The sequence below is a fragment of the Oreochromis aureus genome, linkage group 3, assembly GCF_013358895.1.
Source record: "Oreochromis aureus strain Israel breed Guangdong linkage group 3, ZZ_aureus, whole genome shotgun sequence".
Lineage (NCBI taxonomy): Eukaryota > Metazoa > Chordata > Actinopteri > Cichliformes > Cichlidae > Oreochromis > Oreochromis aureus.
Window position 1 is genome coordinate 31152833 of NC_052944.1, and position 23559 is coordinate 31176391.

Sequence of the window (23559 nt, forward strand, 5' to 3'; positions counted from 1 at the left end):
TCTGTGTTTGAGTACATGCTTTAAAAGGGTCTCAATTTCAGTAATAATATTCAAATGAATGAGGTTCTTTATTGGGGATTATTCATGAGCAAGATCAAATGTGCGGTACAACATGGCCCGAACCACTGGACTGGACATACGATATGAAATGTGCAGACACACAGCACTGTGTAGGCGCATATTTCTGTAAGTGAAAACAAGGTGAGCATTTTACAAACAGAAAAGCTCAGTTCATATTATTAAGGTCACATGAGTAATTCACAGAGTTATATAAGGAGGCAGTTTCAGCATCTGTGGACATTCGCCTTAACGGCAGGGATCTATTTTTTGTTGTTTACAATCTTAATAAAACATTCCAGTTTTTTTTAAGCCTGTGAACTTAAATTTTTCTCCTTTTACATTGTTTCATATCCTTTATCCTGGAGTATTTGGAGAAGAAAATCCTCCACCAGAGTTTCAAGCGTACATGCAGACCAGCTGGTGTCCTTAACATTGTAGGGTTGTACCACAAAGACAGAAGTCCCTAGCCTTGACCAGCGTACTCAGTGTCCCTGTCTTATTACAGAGAGGTCACATGACTCAGTCAGAGAACAGTACAAGGTTTCCATCAGTGGAGTAGTATGTACCAATTGTCCTTGAGGAAGAAACTGAGTATCAGCATTGTCAGTGCCGCTGTCTGCAACTATTTGCATTTTATTTACAAGGTGAGTACAGTGTAGTGCAAAAACAGTGACTCTATATTTTTGCAGTTACTTTCACCCTGGTTAAGAACGTAATCTCACCAACATGACAAGAGTATGATGTGACAATGGCACACATGTATGTGAATGTCTAAAAGTGGGCAGTATAAATCATTCTGGATGAGCATGCAAGTAAATCAAATGTTATTTTGGAGAAAATAAAGCCTCTATTAAGGGAGTTGATGGGAAGAGATGGGATTTAAAATTGTAGATTAATAAAACTGTTTATCATTTTAGTGGGATTTTATTTATTCTGCACCTTTTGTATCTCTTTTTTGACTATGTTAGGCCAACGGACGATGGATGGTCCTGAAAGTGAACCTACTGTGAAGGTGTGTTAAACCTGCATTGTTTCTAATGGCCAGCAGGGGGCAACTCCTCTGGTTGCGAAACAAGTCAGTCTGAATGGAAATCTATGAGAAAATGATCCTACTTCTCACTTGAAATATATACTTAAGTGAGGATTTTCTTTTAGTGATTGTGGTCTCAGCTGCTAGCATAATGCAGCCCCATTCCAACATAATAGAAAATAGAGCAACCCATGGTCATAACAAAACTTCAGACGCTAATGGGTAATGTTGCATTAGCTGTGTCCATCTTACATGTACAGTCGACAATTGGGCAACAAATAACAGGAACAAGTGTTAAGACTAAGTGCAAAAATATGAAAATTAAAAAGAATTTTTAAAAACTATGCTCTCTCTCTCTCTCTAATGCAAAATTGTTTTTTTCTGTGGAAAATGTTGCATTGTTCAAGGCATAAGTATGTAAGGCATGTAAAAAAAGCCTGGCTGTTCCAGGGACATTAACAATGAGGAGTTTTTGTCCATTTTTATTTTCTTCTCCTTCCATCAGCATTAACCGGGGAGACTGCAGTCAGCAGGAGGCTGACCTTGGAGAGTAAAATAGGGGAGGATGTATTTATGAGACAATATGGGGGACTGTGTGTGAGTGTGCACAGGGAGAAGACAGGGTCATGAGGTCAACTGCAGTGATTAAAAGGAGCACGGTTTAGCCGATGAGGACCACCAACTGAAGCTGCAGCACATTTTGTAGTTATACTTGAAATCTCAGAGTGGAAGAGACAATTGATCAAAGTAACTTTATTCACAAAGAATCCTTTTTTTTCCCACAAAACAAGGGTAGAGGAAGAACAAGAGGAAAACAAAGCTGCTGTAGCTGAAATGGAGGAGATGAAAGTTTAAATCTCCAGTTCTGGGTTAGCATCCCCCAAAGAGGAGCCAAAAGGCCTATAGGCAGTTAAAATGTGGGACTAACAAGGAACGATGCACATGTTTGATCAGCCTTTTTTTTTAAAGTCAATTCAAAGAGATCAAAGGCCTCAATGTTGCTGATACTCTGAAAAAAATGTTTTCAAAAGTAAACATAATGAGACCAATCTGCCAATCTGTCAGTCGATCTTCTTTGAGTTTGTAATTGTTAAACTGGAAGGACACGGAGCAGTGGACGAGAGTATGCGGTAAAAGCAATGACGGTAATGAAGGCGAGTGTCAGGCTGAGGGAGTTGCTGATTGTGGTGAAGAATATGAGCTCATTCATTTTAAACTCATTTTACATTTCAGGGATAATGACACATACCTTACAGCAATAATTTCAACATGAGCCGCTACATTAATGAAGAGGTGTCTTATTCAAATACACATCAAGTAATAGACCGCCATATTTGCAAATGCTTCAGTTCCTGGTATATTTTCTCCTCGATGATCACTTGGAAGCACCTACAGCACATCCATCTATAATTTAACATCCATCTCAGGAGGAGAAGAGAAACATTGCGATCATCATCATCATCATTGCAACAGCTGTAGTTCAAAGAAGGCAGTACACCCACACATGCATATACCCACACCCACAGCATACCCACAAATCTTTAATAGTCACTATGAAAAAAAGGATCTGAAAGCAGGGATACCACAGTCAGTAGATCCGATATTAGAGGAGAAAAAAGAGAATCCAATATAATTCCATAATTCTATTTCTGGAGGAGACTAAACTCCAGCTACAAGGACAGTGGATGTTGGACTTGATCAGGTGGGAGGCCACATCAGCTGATGTGTAGGCTGATATGTTTCCATTCATCCAGTTTGTTATTTTATATGTAGATTTTTCATGCGTCCTCAGGTGCTCATTGCTCGAGAGTTGTCCACCATACTGGACATGATACAAGCTCCAGTTTCTAGGGAAACATGAGTTCCCCGACTGGCGCCTAGAGGTTGCTGGCTCACTAACTACTCACCCAACTGTGGTTGGGCTTGAATAAGTCTTGTCAGTGCAGTAGCCAGCAAATTTCAAAAGGCACAATTTTAACTTTGAAGACAAAAATATTCCATAATTTTAATTCAAACACTATGGTAACAATTGCATCTAGTTTTTTGCCAACCAGTTGGAGTTATACATCTTTTCCTTCGCAACAGGTGGTTGCTGGGGGTAAACCTGTGTGACTGGGGCTATTGTAACCATTTTACCAACGACTGCCAGCAACCTCCAGCAACCATGGTCAGAGAATATTTTATTTCCCCTCATGACCAGTGCTTAAAAAATGGTTGCAGACTGGTTCTAGGTCTGTGTCTCTAGGATCTTATTCACCTGATCTTATATTATCACCATGATTGTCACACATCCAAATAGTAGGCATGTTGATGTCACATAGTTATTGGTCACATCTGCAATTGCTTTAGCTGCTTTAGCTTTACTACAGTTGCTGTCTCTGCAGGCCGCTTTGCAACCCTACACTTCATTTCATGGTATTTCTGACTTCATCATGTCTGTCTTCCCTGAAGTCTGCTCTATTCTGTGCAGGAGTGCATGCAAGAACAGTGAGGTTTGATTTCTACACCTTTTTTTTGTATGTGCCCTTGATGGCTTGGAGTACCCAGAACTGCCAAATATAAATTACTGCAGATGGAAACAATCAATCTTCGTTTGACTATAATGGTCCTGACTTAACTAAAGTTGCTGTGCGCTCCATTTACTATACACTACACCAGGCTGTTATGCAGTTCACATGCCTTTGTATGTACACCAGGAATTAAAATCCATTCTCAGTATCTTAAATTTCATCTGGCTTTAATTTGGAAAGTAATTCGCCCCATGGCTTATCAAAAACAGGTCCAGCTGCACTGACGCAGCTACATGGGCTGTGTTCTTTTCCACTGGTAAGCTAATATTACTTGGCCTTGTGCTTCAGTTAACACAAATAGTCACAATTAGCTGACCTTTCTTGAATTCCAGGACATTTGCTTTCTCTTCAGTGTGTGGCCACACTGGACAGATTGTGTTTACACCTGGCTGTAAACTCCAGTTGTAGTCTGGCTAATGTGACATGAACCAGGATACTTCTAAAAACAGAATTTGGGAACACGACTGATCCGACTGAGTGGCAAATGAGTTGCTGGAAGTGTAAAAAATCTCGGAACCAACCACAGCTACATTTGTGTTGATGCTCAAACATGTGACGGATACGTTTCTGCCCGCTTGGCTTATCCCGTGACCGACTACCCAGACCTCCTGTGGCTGCGGTTTAATCATGATAAAGCTCAAATCTCATTATTTTAAAAGCACTAGAGTGAATAAGACCACACAGGGAAATATTTAATTGGAACTGAGGGTGAACATGGTTATAATGGAAGCCTGGGCGTCCTGCTTCATCAACAGTCCAAATGAGAAATAACCTATTTTTCAAATTGCCTGAAACCCACTCACAATTCAGAATTAATTAAATGATGCTTAATTTTAAATGTTTTTGAATGCAATACTGCATGCAGTGTCAGATTGTGCTCAACACGTAGCTGCTGGCGTGTCCTTGTAGCTCAGCAGTCAGTGTTTTATCAGAAAACAAACAAAACTATTTCCAGGCTGATTGTTCTCTCTGTGCCGTGTAACACGCTGTGCGTCAAACTTTTTTTCTTTTGTACAGAGTTACTGTACGCTGGAATAATTCAGTCCTCTCGCTAGCCTTTTTACTGGCAGTAGTACAAAAACAAAGTTCCCCGCAATGACATGTTTACACTAGAAGGTATCTGTTTGTTACAGTGTTGACTGGCTCCAAGGGTGCCAAAAATCCCCGCGGACCACACACACACACACACACACACACACACACACACACACACACACACACACACAGACATATTTTATACTCAGGACCGGTATATGTAATAGATGTTGAGAAGGAGAAAATTTTTCATGGGCCAATCAACCTGCCATGACCTCAGTGACTCACTATTGTTTGGTGGAGCAAGGCTGCTCAATCACTGGCTCCTGCTGTGTTTTAGTGATTGCAGACACAGTAGATTTGGCCTGATTTAAAGTTCGAGTTCATTTCAGGTCACGCAGAGGTCGGAACAAGATGGAGAGAAAGTCTCACATACTGTTTCAGCCTGTGGTGCCAATAAGCTGAACCGTGACGGTTTTGGAAAACACATCTGAAAATGACTCTTGACTCCTATAGATTTAGTTGGAAGGCAGAAAACATGCACCAGTTTAATACTGGCTGTCCAATTCAGTCCAACACCAGCCGCGTAGTTGGCTGAGATAGGCAAACAAATTCAATATCCATCCATCCATCCAGCCAAGTTTTACATAGCTATGCACATATATGATGTAATCTGAATCTGCATGCAGGTGTAAATCAACCATCTGCCTCCCACTCAAACTAATGTGCGTCTCTAATTTATAGACCTGGAACCATTACTATTAGTTTTCAGTGGAATGTGCTGTATGTAAGCATAGTGACATGACATGATAAGAGTACTGTAAATACTGTAGCGTAGTAAGTTTGGAATAAATCAAATAAGTTGTTCTTTTATCATTTGTTGCATGATAATCTTAACTTGTTGGACTCTTACAAATAACCCCTTTCTGTCAGCATAATAAATTCAGGAATTCTGTTATATCTACACGAGGTTAATTAGCATGCTATGATAAGTTGTGAACTCCAACACATGAGCTCATGAGTTTGAGCCACAGCAGCGTTTATTTTTTAATTCTCATTCTTTCTACTGAGAAACTTTTTTTAATTGAAAAAAAAAAAATCTAGAAATGTAGAATAGAGTTGTTAAAGAAAAACTTTTTTTGTTAAAAGTCTAAAATGAACATCCATTAATTTAAATTCACTTTCATAGCTGGCCTCATTGATAGTTGCCTCAAGGCCTCAATGATCACAGCAAAGACCGGCAAGCACTTGGCAACTGTGGGAAGAAAGAACTACATTTAACATAAAGAGTACAGCAGCAGAATCAGGCAGAGTAAGGGGCAGCCCTCTACTCAGAATATTTGGAAGGGGGACAAAGAAGACATGCATTAAGCAGACAATAACGATTTACCCTGCATAGCCTCTTAGTTTACTGTTTGTATGCAGAGAAAATCATTTTACCAAAAAGGAGGGCATTGATTCGTGTTATGTCTGCAGCAACAAATATTATCAGACGTCACCCTGTAGTGAGTCCACTACAGGGTGTGTTACGTCACCTGAAAGCCCTTTAATCCAGCCTGTCTGCACAGCTGGTGGGCCAAGATAAGCAGTGGCCACCGATATATAAATGAGGCAATTGTAGCAGTTGCGATGGTGCGTGTCTTGAGTTCTTTCCATTGCAGCTGTAAGGAGCAAATGCTGTGTCAGCTCACTAGAGTGAGCCTATCTGTCTTCTGTAACGGAGAGTTTGAACATATGGTAGAATGAGTCAGATTTTCTTTACCCAGTGAAGTATGAGGGCATTCTCATTGTATTTGCTGATTTGGACTGAATTCACAGTGACACTGTAACTTGTTTAAATGGGCGTCAGTGTGTTCTGGTGGAACAAATATCTGGCTTACAACAGCATGGCAGAAGCACAGGCTGGAGGATCATTATGTAAGGGGGTGCATTTAGGGCTGCGGAGAGATTTTTAAACCGCCAACTATGATGCACAGAACATATTGATGAAGTTTTATGCCAAATCTGTTTGAATGGACTTGGGAAAAAAATTTAATACCACTACAATAAGCAGCATTTAGACAACTTGTCTAAAAATCCCCTCATGTAGCGCCATTTTGTTGGGATAAGAACCTTCGGAAGGATAATAATCATACAGCTATAATATTTATAGGAAATCCTTTACATTTTAGAGGTGGAAAAATAAGCCCCCGGGATTGGAACCACACATTCCATATGAAATCCCAAAGGAATAGTTCAGTCATTCACTTTGACTGTCGCTGTGGAAAACACATGGGGAAAATAATGTAATTGAGTGGCAATATAAGTCTTTGTATGTGTGCCACTTGGGGAAACTCTAACCTGACTTACACAACCACAGAGTCGATGAGCGACGCTCTGGTTCTCAGTAGTTGGGTGTATCTTACAGTACAGTTTTAGCTGGAACTGCATGTGTCATGTTTATTTTTCCTTCTCTGAGTGAAAGAGCTCACTATGAGCTCTAGCGCAGAACACAGAACTATGCAACTGGACTACTTTGTAGCTAAATGCCAGTAAAAGATGTGTATATATACAGAAACACTAACAACAAGACACCGCTATACAACTTTAGTTTGCCAACTGGATATAAAGACTGTATCACATAGCTACATAACCAAATCAGTTGCCTTTAAGTTAGCAAACAGGGTCTAAGTACTAAGTTAACTTCCAGTGCGGTCATGCAAAATTTATTTAAGCTTTTGCCAAAGTGGGATTGCTAACTGCTTTGATAACCTGTGCTAACCTTTTCAACCTATCCCCAACTCAGTTGCAATTTGTTGGACCTATATAGGCTAGATGTCTATTATCAAAGACATGAGATCCAACAGAACAGAAGGTAGGAGGAGAGGCCCGGTCTACATCAATGTCAGAAGGGCTCCTCCACATTAAAAAAATATTAGATGTGTTATGGTAAAGTGTGCCGACGGTAAGAGTTCCACTAATATGTTTACGTCATAATTCTACCTTGTGAAACCAAAGCCTAACTTTATTTATGTAGTATACGTTATACAGTTTCCTCAAGAACTGAATTCCAGCTCTGCAAATATTTACTCTGTCATTTTACACTCCACTGATCATAATCGGCACCTTTTCTGAAAATCTTTGATGGCGCAGAGGCACGCGGTACTTCCTGACCAAGCTTTCTGTCTTTTGTGGATGATGACCAAAAAGTCGCCGAAGTTGCTTCTGTTGATCTGGATGTTGTGCTTTTTCAGCGGGAGAAATGTTTCATCACTTGTCCAGTCTCAGCTGACTGCCGGAGATGTTTCTCACACTGACAACATCCAGATGAACAGAATCAGCTTTCTAGGATTTCTTTACCTGGAAAATCGAGCTGTGCCTCAATTAGTTTTTCACAAAGTGACTTAAAGATTAGTTCATGGGCACAGGGGCATGCGTTTAAAAGTCATGCTCAAAAGATGAAGAAGACAAGAGAGCATTATGAGTATATTGCCAGGAGTTAGGATTTCGAGCAGTGCTATCAATGACTTTGCTGAGTGCAAGATGAAGTTCTGATGCGGCAGTCGTTGGTGAAAATATGCATTCATACTGTACAATGTGTGCGTGATATATGTTGCTGGTCCACTGGAAACGATTTTTGAATGAGGAATTGTAGAAATGAGTGGTTTGTCTGTGAGGATCTGTGGTTAATAAGCTTGTTTCATTTGTTCTGGGCTTTTGGACATTACAGTTTTCTTCATTACTTTAGCAAGACTACTATATCAGTTTTTTGGTTTGTGGCAATGTGGCTGAAAATGCTTATATGAATTCATAAACCTATATAAATTTGTACATTCTCCAACCTCTCACTGTGGTTGTTGTCCATGGTGCTGATCAAAAGCCAGAATTATGCTATTGATATTATTGGATTATTTAGATATGCAGATAAAAAAACCAAAAAGAATAGGCCCAGGGGCCTATCACAGAGCTGTCATGCCTCTACGCTCCACTCTCTTACTGGGATGTTCTTGGCAAATAAATGGGAGCAAGGTATCCAATTTTTTCTACTTGAGCTTTTTATTATTATTTATTTTTGTTTTTGTTATTATTATGAATCAGTATGGAATTCACTGGAATTACTGTCGATAATTTGTGCAAAGTGGGTAATTTAAAGATCTTACACTGCTGATTTTCTCATCCATGCACTGGCACTTACATGCAAAATCAGCGATTTTAAAATTACTGTAATTAAAAAGTAATTTGTTATTACTATTTTGATTTTGCAGTGATTAAACTATTAAAGGGATTTTGTAAGTGTAATTTTGTAGTGTTGGGTCTTTAAATGTTGCTAATTTTGATTAACTACTTTGCAGAATAAATAAAACCACTTAAGAGTATGATTACAGAGTACATATTTCTGTTGTGTACCTCTACTACAGGAGTGTTAAACACAAGGCCCGGGGAGCCAGATCTGGCCTGGTGATGACTCCGTTCTGGCTCACTGGATGGTTTTAGAAAATATGAATGACGGCATAAATATTTGGACTTAATAATTACATAAACTTTATCATTACATCACTATTTGGGTCATGAGCTACCAGGATTACTTCTATAATTTTACACATTTCTTGCAATTTAAGCCCAAAGAATCATACTTAAAGATTTCTTTCATCAACTACAGCAGCATATTTTTATCATGTGGAAATAAATTGATGTATTGCTGAAATTGCATTTCTTTTTCTTATATTGAGATATCAGGGATTTAATGTGTAGTTAACTTTTACAGAAAGAAGAGTTTCAAGGTCTGGCCTACTTAAGATCAACGTGAGTTGTATGTGACCCATCATATAAAATGAGTTTGACATTTCTTCTACTATAATCTGAAGGTATCCATTAATATAGCGTTCAAATTCGTTTTTCAAATAATTAGCTGTTAAAAATTGTGCTGTTCTTGGTGGTCAGCTTTGTTTTTCCTGCCCAAAGGAAACTCGTAAAAAGTCAAAGCCCTAAATGGCCCAGTCTTTGAGGCTGGCATACTCCAGGGCACAAACACACAGAGGGACCAGAAACCCCTTCCGTGACCCCCTCCCTAAATGCCACCGGACCTTCTTTGGTTGGGGAGGGGGGGTAATTATCGGGTTTCATTAAGTTTCTCTCTCTCTTCTTTCCGTGGGCAGGTGTGTTTATTTACCTGCTGGCTCGGGCCCAGGCGGGAATGCTCGGCTCCATTCCACAAGCCCAGCGAGGGTGGGCCGTACCACTGTGGCGTGAAAGCAGAGGGGGAAGTCAGAAAACAGAAGCCCGCTGGTTTTTCTCTCGACGTCTCGTCAGCTTTTATTACACCCACACCGTAGCTGTCACGGCCTTCCCATACATTACCCTTTGTCTAACTGAATGAATACAACCCACTTCACCGAGACTCGGCGTTGACTTACCGCCCGATAACTTTACAAACACCCCTAAAACCTCAATGGTTCCATCTTGCCTTTTGAGTGACCGCTGAGTATTTTTTTCTCTCCCCGTGTGCTGAATGTTCCTCCTGCTGGAGAAAAGGAGAAAAAAAACAACGCCGGTGGACACAGAGAAGGAAGGCACAGCGGAAAAATAAAGGAGGTGGAGGAAAAGTGAAGTAACAGGAGATTAGCGGGAAGCTTGGAGGGACAGGCTGGGAAGAGAGCGAGGAGAAAATTACGCGAGCGGAGAGCGAGACTTGTCGTACAGATATAAATATATTTTCTACAAGTCCCACAATTGTGCTCGAAGATTTTTTTTTTCAATTTCCCACTTGCTGAATAAACGGTGAGTTTATTTATATATATTATTTTCTTCTATATTAATAAATGAGTTATTGCAGTAATTAATTATTTTAAAAAATCTCTTTGTGTCCTCCTGGAGAAAGTCGGGGAGTAGCCTGTGTGATTAGTCACTGTTCATTAAACAGTAGTGCAACAACAAAAACAACAAAACGAAGAACAGAAAAGGGGGTTGGGGGGTGTTGTTTTGTGTTGGTGGACTCGGTGCTAAAAACGCACAGGGATGCAAGGATGTAGTCCGCACCGTCCAACAACAATACAGCAACCTAAGAAAAACTCATCAAACGTTACGCGTCCGGGCCAGATATGTGCTCAGTTAATAAGAGGAGTGCTAATCAACGCCAACAGTATGCTTTAAGTTCTAGGTTGGTGAGAGTGAGCCCGTGACAGAGGGAGTGCAGTGCGCGTTATTGACACGCACATGTGGCATAGCCAGCGGGTCTTTGTTGCCCCCCCTCCCCTCTCCTCTCCTCTCCTCTCCCAGCCTCCTCTGTCGGTCATGACTGAACCAGGCATGACTGCTCAGTGGCACGGCTCAAATCTCCCGTACACAGAATTAAGGCCACTATTGGCATGTTCGTGCCGCATGAACTTGAATCATATACATACCCCCTACCCCGCCCCCCACCTTTTGTATTTTTTGTCTACGCCTTTCAGCAGAGAGAAGCATCAGCGCTCTTTCTTTGTGGTGTTTTCCAGTTAGGTATCCTTACAGGGCAGCAGCAGTGGGAATTTCGGGGCTCATACTTTTTTTTTCTTAGATGGAAACCTTTGGGCTTGTCTGTGTGAAGAGGGGGACGAGGGGCTTTGTGAAGTAGTAACCTGCTGATAAGAGGGGAGCGAGGAGTGTGTTGTGGCTTTTTGGAGAGGGTGTGTAATATGTGTCAATGTCAAATGGAGGTGTGTCCCTTGTGAGTGTGTGTGTTCACGGGCCGTGTTATTGTGCGAGTAAAACATCAGGAAAAAAGGAATACAATTGAGAAATTGAGTGAAAATGTGCGTTTCGCATTCCTTTTATGGAATATCTTCGAGCGCGAGTGGAAATGTTTTGCTTTAGTGTGTCGTGCCCAAACCAAGGACACGCACACACACACACACACACACACACACACTGTTCTGTCTACACACTGCTCCAGAGACAGTTTTTTTCTGTCTTTACTCTGCCGCGAGCTGCACGCACGCACGCGCCCAAGCAGGCTCGCGCGCAGATTCTGTGAGTCATACCGCATTTGGAGACTCGCGGCCTCGCTGCTCTTTGAGTGAAGTGGAGCCCCCTGCTGATAACGCGCGCACGCGCAGACTCAGACGAACGCGCACGCGCACAGACAGGCTCATCTTGGGGGGGAAGAAAAAGTGAACGTTCGTGCCAGAACTGTTCAGGCTCTGAGACGTGGACATGCAGCGTTACGCAGGCGCACCCCGGATCTGCACGTATGGGGTGCGCTGAGGTGTACATAGCCCACAAACACAGCCACACGGCAGGAGTGTATTGTTTCTCTTTTACTGGTGGGTGTGGTGTTACCAGCAGCCAAGACCAAATTTGTGTCAGTGGATTCAAAGAAAAATAAAAGAGAAATTATAGTAATGATGGCAGTAACGATAATCAGCAGTGCAGTGACGACATAGCTGGAAAAAAATTACTTCCTTTTTTTTAGAGCATTTTAAAGCTTCGTTCACCCAAATGTCAGAGTTTTGGTCTGCTGATGCTTTGTGTTTGTGTATATGTGTGTGTGTGTGTGTGTGTGTGTGTGTGTGTGTGTGTATGTCTCTTGGGGGTTGGGTGATGTGTGTTTGTCTTTTTAAAAACTAGCCCTTTAATCCATTTCATCTGTTATTTTTTGTGGGTCTTTTATTATTTTGTGGAAGAGTTTTATCATTATTAATGAAAAGCATTACGGTGCCTCATCCACAACAACAGCGAGCTTGAGTTTATCTCTGTTGTGCTGGTGTGGAGGAGGACAGACACAAACAGATATATCAGAAGTGTAGCAGTTGAAAGATGAACAGTGTGCGTGCCCAGATAACACTCTGCCCCAGCAGCTCCAAACTGTACTTTGATGGAATCTCATACTGTTTGCATTTCTCATATTGACCATTCACCTGCAGTCACATTTGTGAGAGCTGCAGAAAAAGAAAATACTGGCAGTTCCCTTCAGGGCTTTAAGCATGAAATACTTGTGTTTGAGGGAGGAGATTTCGAAATACTGAACGATTGTGAAACTAAACATCTGTAACATGCTAATAAAAATAAGTCATTGTTTGTATTTTAATCATATTCTACAAGTTCAGTGTGCTAAGAATAAAGCAAGCATTTCCTGCATTTTTACTGCACTAAATATAGCAGCTGTGCACTTGCCATTCATGTTTAGGCTTAAAATTTAAATTGCAAATCATACACTGTAAGCTCAAGAAACAGGCGCTGGTCCAAGCTGCATGTGAATACATATATGTATATATATAGAGAGAGAGTGGTGAGCTGACTGGAGCATGAAGCAATGACCTACCCAGTAATAAATCAACACTAAAACATCACTAATGAAGTGCTGTTTTGATTCTATGGCTTACTTACTTCAAATGATTTCATTATGTTTCTTTATGTGTCTGAAGTTGAGTAGACATATAGATCCATGCTGGTGTGTCTGAGAGCACATTGCTGTGTTGGAAGACTTGCTTATTGACTTCAAAGGGTTTCTGGTGCTCTAATCTGTTCAGCGTCAGAACATTATAAAACACTGGTTATTTATAGAGGACATGAGCACAAATTGTTCCGCTGTGCATCTTTTTATATTGATATAGGTTCCACAGCTGTTGAGCTGCAGAAACTGTAACTGTGAGACACCAGTAACATCTATTCTCATTATATATTCTATATAATATTCTATATATATTTGGTAACATTTTTCTCGGGCTATGTTAAATGTCAGCTTCATGATCAGCTCAGTTTACTAATTATTTTTTATTTGACCCAGTTAAGCAACAGGATGGTATTACTATGAATGAGCAGGGCTGTTGACTTGTCACAGCAGACATTTATAATTTTTTTTTTTTTTTGGAGCTGTGTCATACACATCTGTCAGGGCCAAAAATAAACCCCTCAGCTGGAACGGCTGCCCTTTGGTCTGATGGTACAAGAGTGTTTGTGTTCTGGACACACAAGTAATCCAAGGAGATAAACTTGTTGACATCATTAAACTGTGGTGAACAGCGACAGTCTGCATTGCACACACTTACACTGCAAATCCACAGCGAGACGTCAACGAAGCAGTGAAATGAAACATTGACATGATGACTAAATAGTTATGCTTCTTTTTGTTCGTTTGGTTGTTTATTTTGCTTAGTGTTGCTCTTCTGTAGCTTGCAGGAAGCTCGCCACTGTAAAAACTACACATGGTGACCATTGTTTCTGCACCAGCAAACTTGTTGGCTACTGGACAACGTGACGTCATTATAGATTAGTTATTCTGTGGGGTTTACATGGATTGTCAATAACAATTTGACTTTTTGCCCTTCTGGGAAGTCAGCTTAAACATGCTCAATGTTTTATTAGTTTGTTGTTTTTAGCTTATTATTATTTAAGTTTATTGTCGAAGGAAGACTTTAGATAGGGCTCACCATTTGGACAAATAGAGCTGTTAATTTTTTCAGGTGGCTTTTTACTGAATTTTGTGTATTTTGATATTTTAGCAGTGTTGTGCAGTGACTTTTACAAAATGACAAGCAGAGTCGGTGACCACCCCTTTTAGAAAAAGAAAATAAATCTGACACACATCAACAATGCAAATTGCCAGTTGAAAGCATGTCATTTTATGATTTTGTTCTGCCTTTCATTATTTTATCATTTTTCATGATTTCATCTTTGCGCCTCTTGCTGTACTGTTAGTGGGCGTGTTCATCTCTCTGCAGTACTTCCTAGCCGAAGAATTGTGAAATATTATTATATTTATCATTAGTAAAAGTATCAATATATCATTATGAAAATGCATGCTTACATATAAAACTGTATATGAAGTATTAAAAGTAAAAGAAATTACTCTGCTAAGAAAGTGTTTCCTGTCACTATTAAATGAATCAATATTACTGCTGCACATGTTGAGCTCAAATAATTGTTTAATTTACAATAATGCATCATATTGTATAAAATCACATTATTATGTAAAAAAGGGCAAGTATAAGAAATATTTTTAAATAACACTATATAACAAAACAAACCGAACTAAGTAGTATGTGAGAAGTATTTGATATGATTAACTGTCAAAATCTAGCAGTAAAAGAAAGAAAAGAAAAGTTAAGGTGGTGTATTAGCGAAACAGTTTAGTTCATATTCTTAACCAACTGATTTATTTTACATGCTAATGTGAAAATGCTGTTTGATTTGTCTGTTTTATTAAACCAGACACGGCACGTTGTCCCCTCTCTACCATCAAAGCTTTCTTTTAACGTGCCAAAGGAGTTTTAAAAAAGTTATTCACACTACAGTGAAAGCACACAGAGCATGTTTTTTTTTACTTGGTTACAGACACACCCTAGAAAATGACAGAAACTACAGATCCCAGTGGCTCCTACTCAAGCAGAGTCCAGCCTGCTTTCAGAGACGATACCCAACTGATAGCAGTAATTTACTGGATGAAAGCAAATGAGATGGAAGGAGATGCTTTGGTAGATGTTAAACTTCTGTTTTTGGATTTCTCAGGGCAAGCAATGCATGATACCTTGCATGCCCCAAAGGAATGGCTCTGCTATTTAGTAGTTTTCCTCTTTGAAAATCCACTCAGGAGGTATCACCATGTGCAGGAGTGATGGTGACCAGTTGGAACATTTTACCAAACATTTTAAAATTCAACACTAGTGTTGTGCAAGTTTTTATTATTAATAACTACAATGTATCTCACAAGTGCAGAGATGTAGATAATAGAACTAGAACTAGAACAGTTTTGTAATGCACAGCGTTAAATATTGCATAAATTTGCTTTATAACAAATAGTCTTCCTGAGCTATCGGTCAAAACTTGGTCATGCATATTTAGACTGTCACCTTACCTGTTTACTCTACCAATATTAACTTTGACTCCTGCAGTGTTTGTGAGTCTATCAGTGGTGACCGCTGGGAATGAAGATATGCCTGAACTGTGAACATGTTTCATCATCTTAAATTGTCTGTCCTTAAGGACTCATCCATGTTTCCAAATAACTAGCACTGATAATGTTGGAAGGGAGATGAATGTGTGCATGTGCAGCAATGTAGGGCAGTAAACAGCTATAATTGGACTCTGAGTATTGCTTCAGAGGTGCATTCATGTCCCAGAATATCAGGAAAGTAAATGCTCTTGTCATCTCCACTGCTCAGAAATAGCCTTTATCCTTATGTTGAGTCGTTGACAACACTGAAATGATCTCCGCTAAAGTACATGCCAGCTGTTGGGTGAATACAGTCTTTCTGTAAGAGTGTAGCTGTGTTACCAAGGCTTAAATGTTAGGTGTCATTGTAGTAGTGGACTGTGTTCTTGTGTTTGATGATGTTGCAATGCTGATATGGAGCTGATGTTTACATCTGTGGGTGTAACTGCCTGTTCAGTCTACAAGTTTTATTTTATTGTAGAGTTGGTGGATCACTCTTTATTTATAGCAGAGGTGCCAAGAGTGTCGGATGGCTTATAGCCAGTTTAATCTCTTTGCCACTAGAACAAAAACATAAACATTGTAGATCATTTTTAAATAAGTGAGAAGGAAAACAATGTCCATAACAGAAAAGCCACAAAGGCAGTTCTCACATTACATTGCAAATGTTAAAAAAGTTCTACAATTGCTAAGAAGGAAAAAGCTGCTCAGCTTTAAAGAAAATGCAAACAATTGCATTGGCTAGCTGGTGAATATACTGTAGATATTTCAGTCACAAGTGGAGATAAGGAGTAAATTTAAAAGCAGACTAAATATGGGACTGGCACATGGGTGAGCAGATAGCTGGCAAATACCAGTATGTTGAGCAATGTCTGATGTGTTTCTCATGTGTTTCTCATGTGTTTCTCATGTGTTTCGAGTTGTTTTAAAGGGAGAAAATTGGCAAGCTGAGGGACCCAAGTGAAGCAATCTGATGAACATCACAGTGCAGCATCTGCATGGGAAAAAACCTGGGGATAACATACTGAATTAAATTATACAGGTGCACTTTCAGTGTGTAGGGAGCTAGTGAACGGTTAGCAGATAGGTTAGCTTACCTAGCATCAGAACTGGGATAGCTTGTTAGATAATTTAATTTCACAACTGCCAAATGATATAATTAGTGTAAAATCTTCATAAAATCATTCTTAATGACCTCATAAACATCAAACATCATAAACGTCAAATTCAACTGAAACATATAGATTCAAAGGATAATTTATTAAAATCATTAAGGAAAATACTAATGAAGTAAATTTCATTTCATGAGATTCCATTAAATGTAATGTTTTACATTGTACTTATATAAGAAATTTACATGGAAAATGTAATGTAAGTAATGTAATCAAAGTACTTAGAGTAATAAAGTAGAACTTAAAGTCAAAAATTGTTGTGTTTTTAGCTCGGGGTGCATCCAGGTGATCAAAAATATCACAAAGAGAAGTCTTACTGGAATTACTGTATGTTGATCACTTAGTAAAATACTTAATAAGACATCATAATTTTAGAGACCAGTTGTATAATTACAAAAATGATTGGATTTTTATTTAACAACAATAATTACTTTCAGATTGAGATTGGAGATTATGTTGAACATAGTAAAGAAAATACAGTTTGTAATAACATGGCAGAGCTACATTTTTTTAAAAAGAGAGAAATGAATGTGTTACAAGAAGAAAAGCCTTCCTAGCCTTTATAGACACAGTATGGCCCAGCTGAGTGCAGCTACTGTAAGTAATGTTGTCTAGTGTTGAACTTCTGCCTTTTGGCACCAGCAGAAACATTGATTCTTCTGTCTTGACAGATTCATCTCAGTGTGTTCAAACCAAGCCAGCGTTACATGAAACACTGTCAAAAATACAAAATAAATATTGAAATTTTTGCTCACAGGCTGCTAAAAATGTTTTTTTTTTTAAATATTTATTTATTTATTTACGTTGGATGGTAACCAAAGCCCGCCGAGCGCAGCTGAAATGATTTCCTTACTCAGACCTGTATTTTTGGCTGTGCACTGAGATCATTATTATTTTTTATTATTATTATCTGTTTATAGCTCTTAAAGAAAAAAGAAGACCAACAGCAGGACACTTAATAGTTTCTTGAACAGCATAATGACAGCCAGAAGCACATAAAAAAGAACAGAGATTTTTTTATTGAATCTGTTTTTAATGTGTTTTTACAGAAAGCTGAAATCTTCATCTACCACTGTTTCAGATGAATTTCTACACACTGTGAGATTCATTGTCTGCTTAAATGTTAAAATCACACGGGGCTATCAAAGCAGTTCTGTTTTTAACATTGCCTGTGCAAGTGCAGATGGGCCGGTTACTGCGATATGACACCTGCTATAGCTGTTTGGCAGTAGTGCACACTAGTACGGGGTATTAGTAATACGAGCTTAGTTGTATTTTTACCGAACTGCCTGAAACGACGCAGAGCGACGCTTAACTTGTGGGAATTTAAGATCAGGCAAGTGAGATTAAATTGGGAGAATGCGAGCGGCACCGGGTTTATAATCTGAATTGTTATTGGTCGATGTTGGCGTCTAGGGCAGATGAGTATGTGTAGAAATATGGATTTGTATTTTTTATATCCTGTGTAGGTGTAAACAAACGTAACAGTCTCGGCATCTGGGTCAGCGTGTATGGATTTTATATGTGTAGGTGGGTGAGATTACAGCAGCCTGCATATAGAAGCATCTAGGCCAGAGTATGTGTGTTTGTTTGTATCGGGGCAGCTCAGTCCTTCGCCTGATGGTTAGAGTCCTGATACAGATAGGCCAGGCAGCACAATGCCCTGTCTGTTCCCACAAGTCCAAACAGGCCTTCACAACACCCTATTTAAAGACAAGCGTCCTGCCCGAGCTCATTCATATTTCTTCAGTTGGACGTTGGGACTACAGCGTGCTCAGATGTATCTGTTTTTTTTCCTCAGCTGAACTCTGTGGTGAAAATTTGAAGCCTCAACCTAAATATGTCAAATAGTGCACCCAGTCTGGTGCTGTTAGAGGCGTGTTACATAATCTGGGATGTTTGTCAATAGCTCCTCAGGCAGAGGAAGAGCTGAGCTAGGCAGAAAATGAACAGCACAAACATGGCATCAGGGGTAACGCTGTACCCTCTTGGTATGCACAATTTCCATGTGAGGGAACGAGCACTACAGCGTGAATCTTATTTAGTAGGGAATAATTTAGCATAGTAGCAGCATTTACTGATTTGTACTTATTCCAGTGTAAGAGCTCAAGCAGCCATTAGTAACTGTTTACAGGATATGCTAATCAATGAAAATTTGACACCTGCTGTAATAATAGCTCCAAATCAGTCATTCCTCATCATGTCAATTTTTCTCCAATATGTTCTGTGACAAACAGACACAGTAACGAGGATGAGAAGCTTTTTGGCATACATTTATCTCCTCAGTCTGCACATCCAATCTATTATTCACTTAGTCATATTTAATTTAACTTCATAGTCAACCACAAGCATGGTAATGCCCTCATGAAATGTTCATATCTGAGATGATAATGCTGACTGACTGATGTCATTTCATAATCTTTCTGCGCAGCTGTTACTGTTGAAATTCCTGCTGAAAGTTTTTATTTTGCAAAGGAAAAGTAAACAAAAGGGAAGTAGGCCAGTAATGACTAATTGATTGAGAAGTAGGCAGCTGTCTTCAGTGTGACTTTTATAGCAGGCAGTTTTTGGTGATATTGTCACTGCTAAATCTCTAAAAAAAGAAGCCAAAGCTTCTCTGACATTAACATCAGCACAAAAAACTGTGCACTGGGAGCTTCATGGCACGAGTTTGTCATGTTGGTAAAAGTCTAGTATGTAGGTTGTATTTTTTTTTCCATTTAGAATATGTCTTTACTCTTTTTTTTAAGAATTTGTTGTTCTACTCTCAGTTAAAGGTTTTGTAGTTCTTAAGACAGTGTTTTAATGAATGATTTCAAAAACTTGTGGAGAGTCTTTGGGCGAAATGATGTTGAATGTACTGGAGGAGTGTTTTGGTGTCCTCACATTTTTGGCTGAGTGATGTAAGTCACTTTTGATGTCCGCATTCCTTTTTTAAAAATTGTATATTAGACACTGGTGATCTGACATGCTTACATAGTAGGCAGATTGTCAGATTTTCAAATGAAGAATACAGATTACCTTTTACTTTGAAGGCTCAGCTGCTGCTAATCAGCTAACTCTGTCCCATCATGTTTTCTTACCTGCAGGCTAGCTGTGCCACTGTTGTTGTGCTCTATTATATCATTCAGATCTAGTCATTGTCACATCCTGTTGATAGGTTCCATTGTCTTGGACTGCAGTTGGCGATGATAGTCCCTGTTCTGCTCTCCAGGCTCTGTGGGCGTAGCAACACATGAAGAAGCCCTCCACTTGGTGGTGGTTGTAGCTGGAGTGGCCCACCATTTTGCCAGAGATCTCTCAGAGAGGATTAACCCAGGGGATAAGTGATTTACTGGAGAGGTAGCTGAATGATTCCAAGGACATCAGACAGGATGGCTACGAGTTTGCTTTTTAGCAGCTTTTAAATGATGAAAAATAAATACAACATCTCATAAACAACCTTTCTTTTTAACCAAAACAAGCAAAAGTGTGATTGGCTGCAAAGTGATTTGTAAACAGAAGACAGAAATTAAAGATTCATATCAGTTTAAAACATGATGCAGAGACATTTACTCTTAAAATAAGGTGATGCGTTTTTTTTACTGAGGCAACTGTGGTTTCAATTTTGCAGGGAGAACTGCAGTTAGATGATTATTCTGCCAAAAGAAAAAGATTACGATGTGATTGGTTGGCAAGATTATCTTCCACTGTTTAAAGAAAGAAGCATAAATCCAGAGTTTAAAAAGTGTGTAGAGTAAATATCCTTCAGTCAGCCTTTGAGCAAGGCACTGAATCGCTCCTTGAACAGACGTCGGAGGCCAGAAGTAACACTTTAGGGATCTGAGCTTACGAAACGCTCCTCTGTGTGTATCTGCTACAGAAATCCGCTAACCATCACCAGGCTATTTATCTCCATCAGCTCTTAGCCAATTGGTCCAACATATCAATTTACCCTAGCTTGAAGGTCAATTATTTTGAGTGTGTGCCTGATTGCATGGGTCTCTGTGTGTCACAGGCGTGTCTGCTTCCTGGATCAAAACAATTGATTCTGCCCAGTCTTTTTTTTTTTAAAGCTGCTGACATACACTCACAGACCGGACCTGCACAAGATGAAATGCTGTCTGTGCTATAGTCACATCATTATTCAAGCTAATTACTGGTTTGCTTCATTTTTCACTTTCATACTTTCTCACAACTATTGAGTGAGCAAACTAAAAGCCTTTCAGTGGACTTCCAGCGCTCTCTGAGGGGTGAACAAAAAGATAAGCGATTCTGAATTTCACAGAAGAGAAAGAAAAGATGAAATGCGTAGCCTCCACTCACATCAATAAAGCCATTAGCGCTTATGTTCAGTGCATCAGACGTCTTTGAAGTTTTTCTTCATTTTGGTCATAAATTTGCCAAAAACATTTTTGCCATTACTGATAACTGATATTGACAATATTATTGATATTTGGAAGGTGACATTTTCAAATATTAGCCACTGTACATGAAAGATTATTTTTTTTATTTGCAGTCCAAATAGCAGTCCTGATGCGATGGACCATTTAGACTTGTGTGACTGGGTTTGCAGAAGTTTTGAGAGCTTCTAGAGTAATACAATGATTTGTCTTGGTTGATAACTAGACATGCACCATTTGACCAGCCAGGGACCAGAATAAGATGACTTACAGTGTTCTTGATTTTGTCAAATTATGATGTCATTTGCAAGAATATTGATACAAAAACTGCCATCTTTGCCTCCTCCATAATTTCACACTGCACCATTGCACTCAAGCACACATCTCCTACCCTTGCTAACGGCTAAGTAGCTAACGTTGATAACACTGAACCACAGTTTAGAAGGAATCTCAGAGGTCAGGAAAACTCCTGTTTCACCCAAAGTATTAAACAGTTTTAAATGTTAGCTGTTTGATTATTCGCAATTACCTGAAAGCTACATTAGCAACCTGTTATCATTAACCGTTGGATAAAAGATTATTGCAGGCTGCATGCGTACATTAGCAGGCTTAGGTAACTGCTGCAGTGGCTGTCTGGCCTAGATTTTGTCCCAAAACATTTTCTTCCTATGAATTTGATAACAATACAACAAATCAATGATTATTTGTTGTGTTTTCTATTCATCCAGTTATTAATAATAATGACCGAAATTCAAAGAAACATGTGCAACTTTAATAATGATCTCTCTGAGGATGCGATCTGTGGTGAATACCCTTTTGTCAGAGCGTTTAATCACCTCCCAGGACAGATATGCAGAGCCTGGATGTCTGCATGGAGGTGAGATCATGATGGAGCGAATAATAGGTGTCCTGAAAATGAAAAGAAGAAGAAGAAGAACTGAGCTGAGCTGCTGAGTGATGGACGAGTGAGAATTTGAAGAGACAAGGGCCCAAAGTGGTCTGTTGAGAGACAGCGAGAGAAAACAGGCTTTTCACATGGGATGAGAGCGAGCAAAGGCTTGGCTCAGCGAGGAGACGAGGGGAGCTTTGGCTCCTCTCCGAGTCTCCATGGTGGCTGCTGTTGGGCTTCCTTTCTCAGCAGACAGTCGTCGCTCATTTTTTCCCTCTTTTTCCTGCTGTTGAACTGCTTTCGGTCCAGCAGACGTAGCAACAGACCCCCTACAAAACATCTAAATAGTTTAACTGACTGCATGAAAGTGGGCCTGCTTTGAAATGAGCAGAAGTCACAGAAATGTTTACAATCTAATTCTCCCTCATTGATAAAGTGAGCTTTGATTCTTGTGGTTTCAAAGCACAAATTGAATTATTTCCCAATCAGTTACTCAGACGTCTCTTAGAAGCTCCTCAGGTTCACATATAACATCATGCTGAAATTTCTGCAGTGTGTAATAAGAAGACGATCTAATGGATCCTCATGCATTTTTTCATGTAGGTATTAGGTTAAAGCAGCTTTAAAACTAACTGAATATAAAATTGTTCCTTTTTTGCACTTGCATGCATGTTTGAGGATAGAAAGAAAGTTTCAGAGTGACAACAAAACTCCTGAAAGTCACTGTGTCCGGCCAGAAAAAAAGTCCCTAAAATAGACCTCGCCTCCCATCATTTCCACATGTCAGGTTTTCTAGGCTATCACTAAGAAAACAGGTCTCGATCTCCGGATCTAAGTGTCATTATAAATCAGGAACTTCACCTCCCTGGAGCACGTTTCTGTTTTTCATTTCTGAGTCATTTCAAAATTCTTAAATCGACTGATTAAAAACGACAGAGTTTAGATTACATAGACTCATTTGTTATTTTGTGTTGCGTAATAAAGACAATAAAGCCAAGAAAAGGGAAAAACTTTCCAAAGCAAACCTTCCCAGTTATGTCAGCATTAGCTGAAATATTCTCTTTTTTGCTGTAAAGCTGTCAGATTTTGGGAATAACACGCATATTCATGTTAGAAGCAAAACTTTACATAAAAATATTTCATAGTGGCTCCTAAAACTTGATCTTTTTATTTTAAATGGAGGCCAAAGAACTCTGTTTAAAGCTGGTCCCTCCATGTGTTTACCTTTGATATATGAGTGTGCAGAATTATATAAGAAAAAAGGGATCCAAGCACACCCGAGGAAGAGCAGTGTGTCACTCTGCATATATAAAACTGGAAAAGCGGTACCCAGGTGTGACAGCAGTGAAGTATTGCACACTAACGTGATTTGTTTCAGGACAGAGGACAGATTTGGTCCTGAGAGTGTTTATGTCCTCGGCACCTGGGTCTCTTCGCAGTGCAGATTTGTGTTAGCAGGGTGATAAATGTGTGGGATTGCATTTTTTTGTGCATGTCACATGAAAACTGCAAATCTCCAGTGACTTTAGTTTGAAA

At 39.5% G+C, this 23559-nt stretch overlaps 1 protein-coding gene across 1 annotated transcript in view; it reads left to right on the forward strand.

The window, feature by feature from the left end:
• Window positions 1-10168: 10168 nt before the first annotated feature.
• Window positions 10169-23559, forward strand: part of ndrg2 (NDRG family member 2) — a 40533-nt gene continuing 27142 nt past the window's right edge. Inside the window, exon 1 of the mRNA XM_031738668.2 lies at window positions 10169-10452. The gene's annotated coding sequence lies outside the window, so the exon portion shown is untranslated. The remainder of the gene's footprint in view (window positions 10453-23559) is intronic.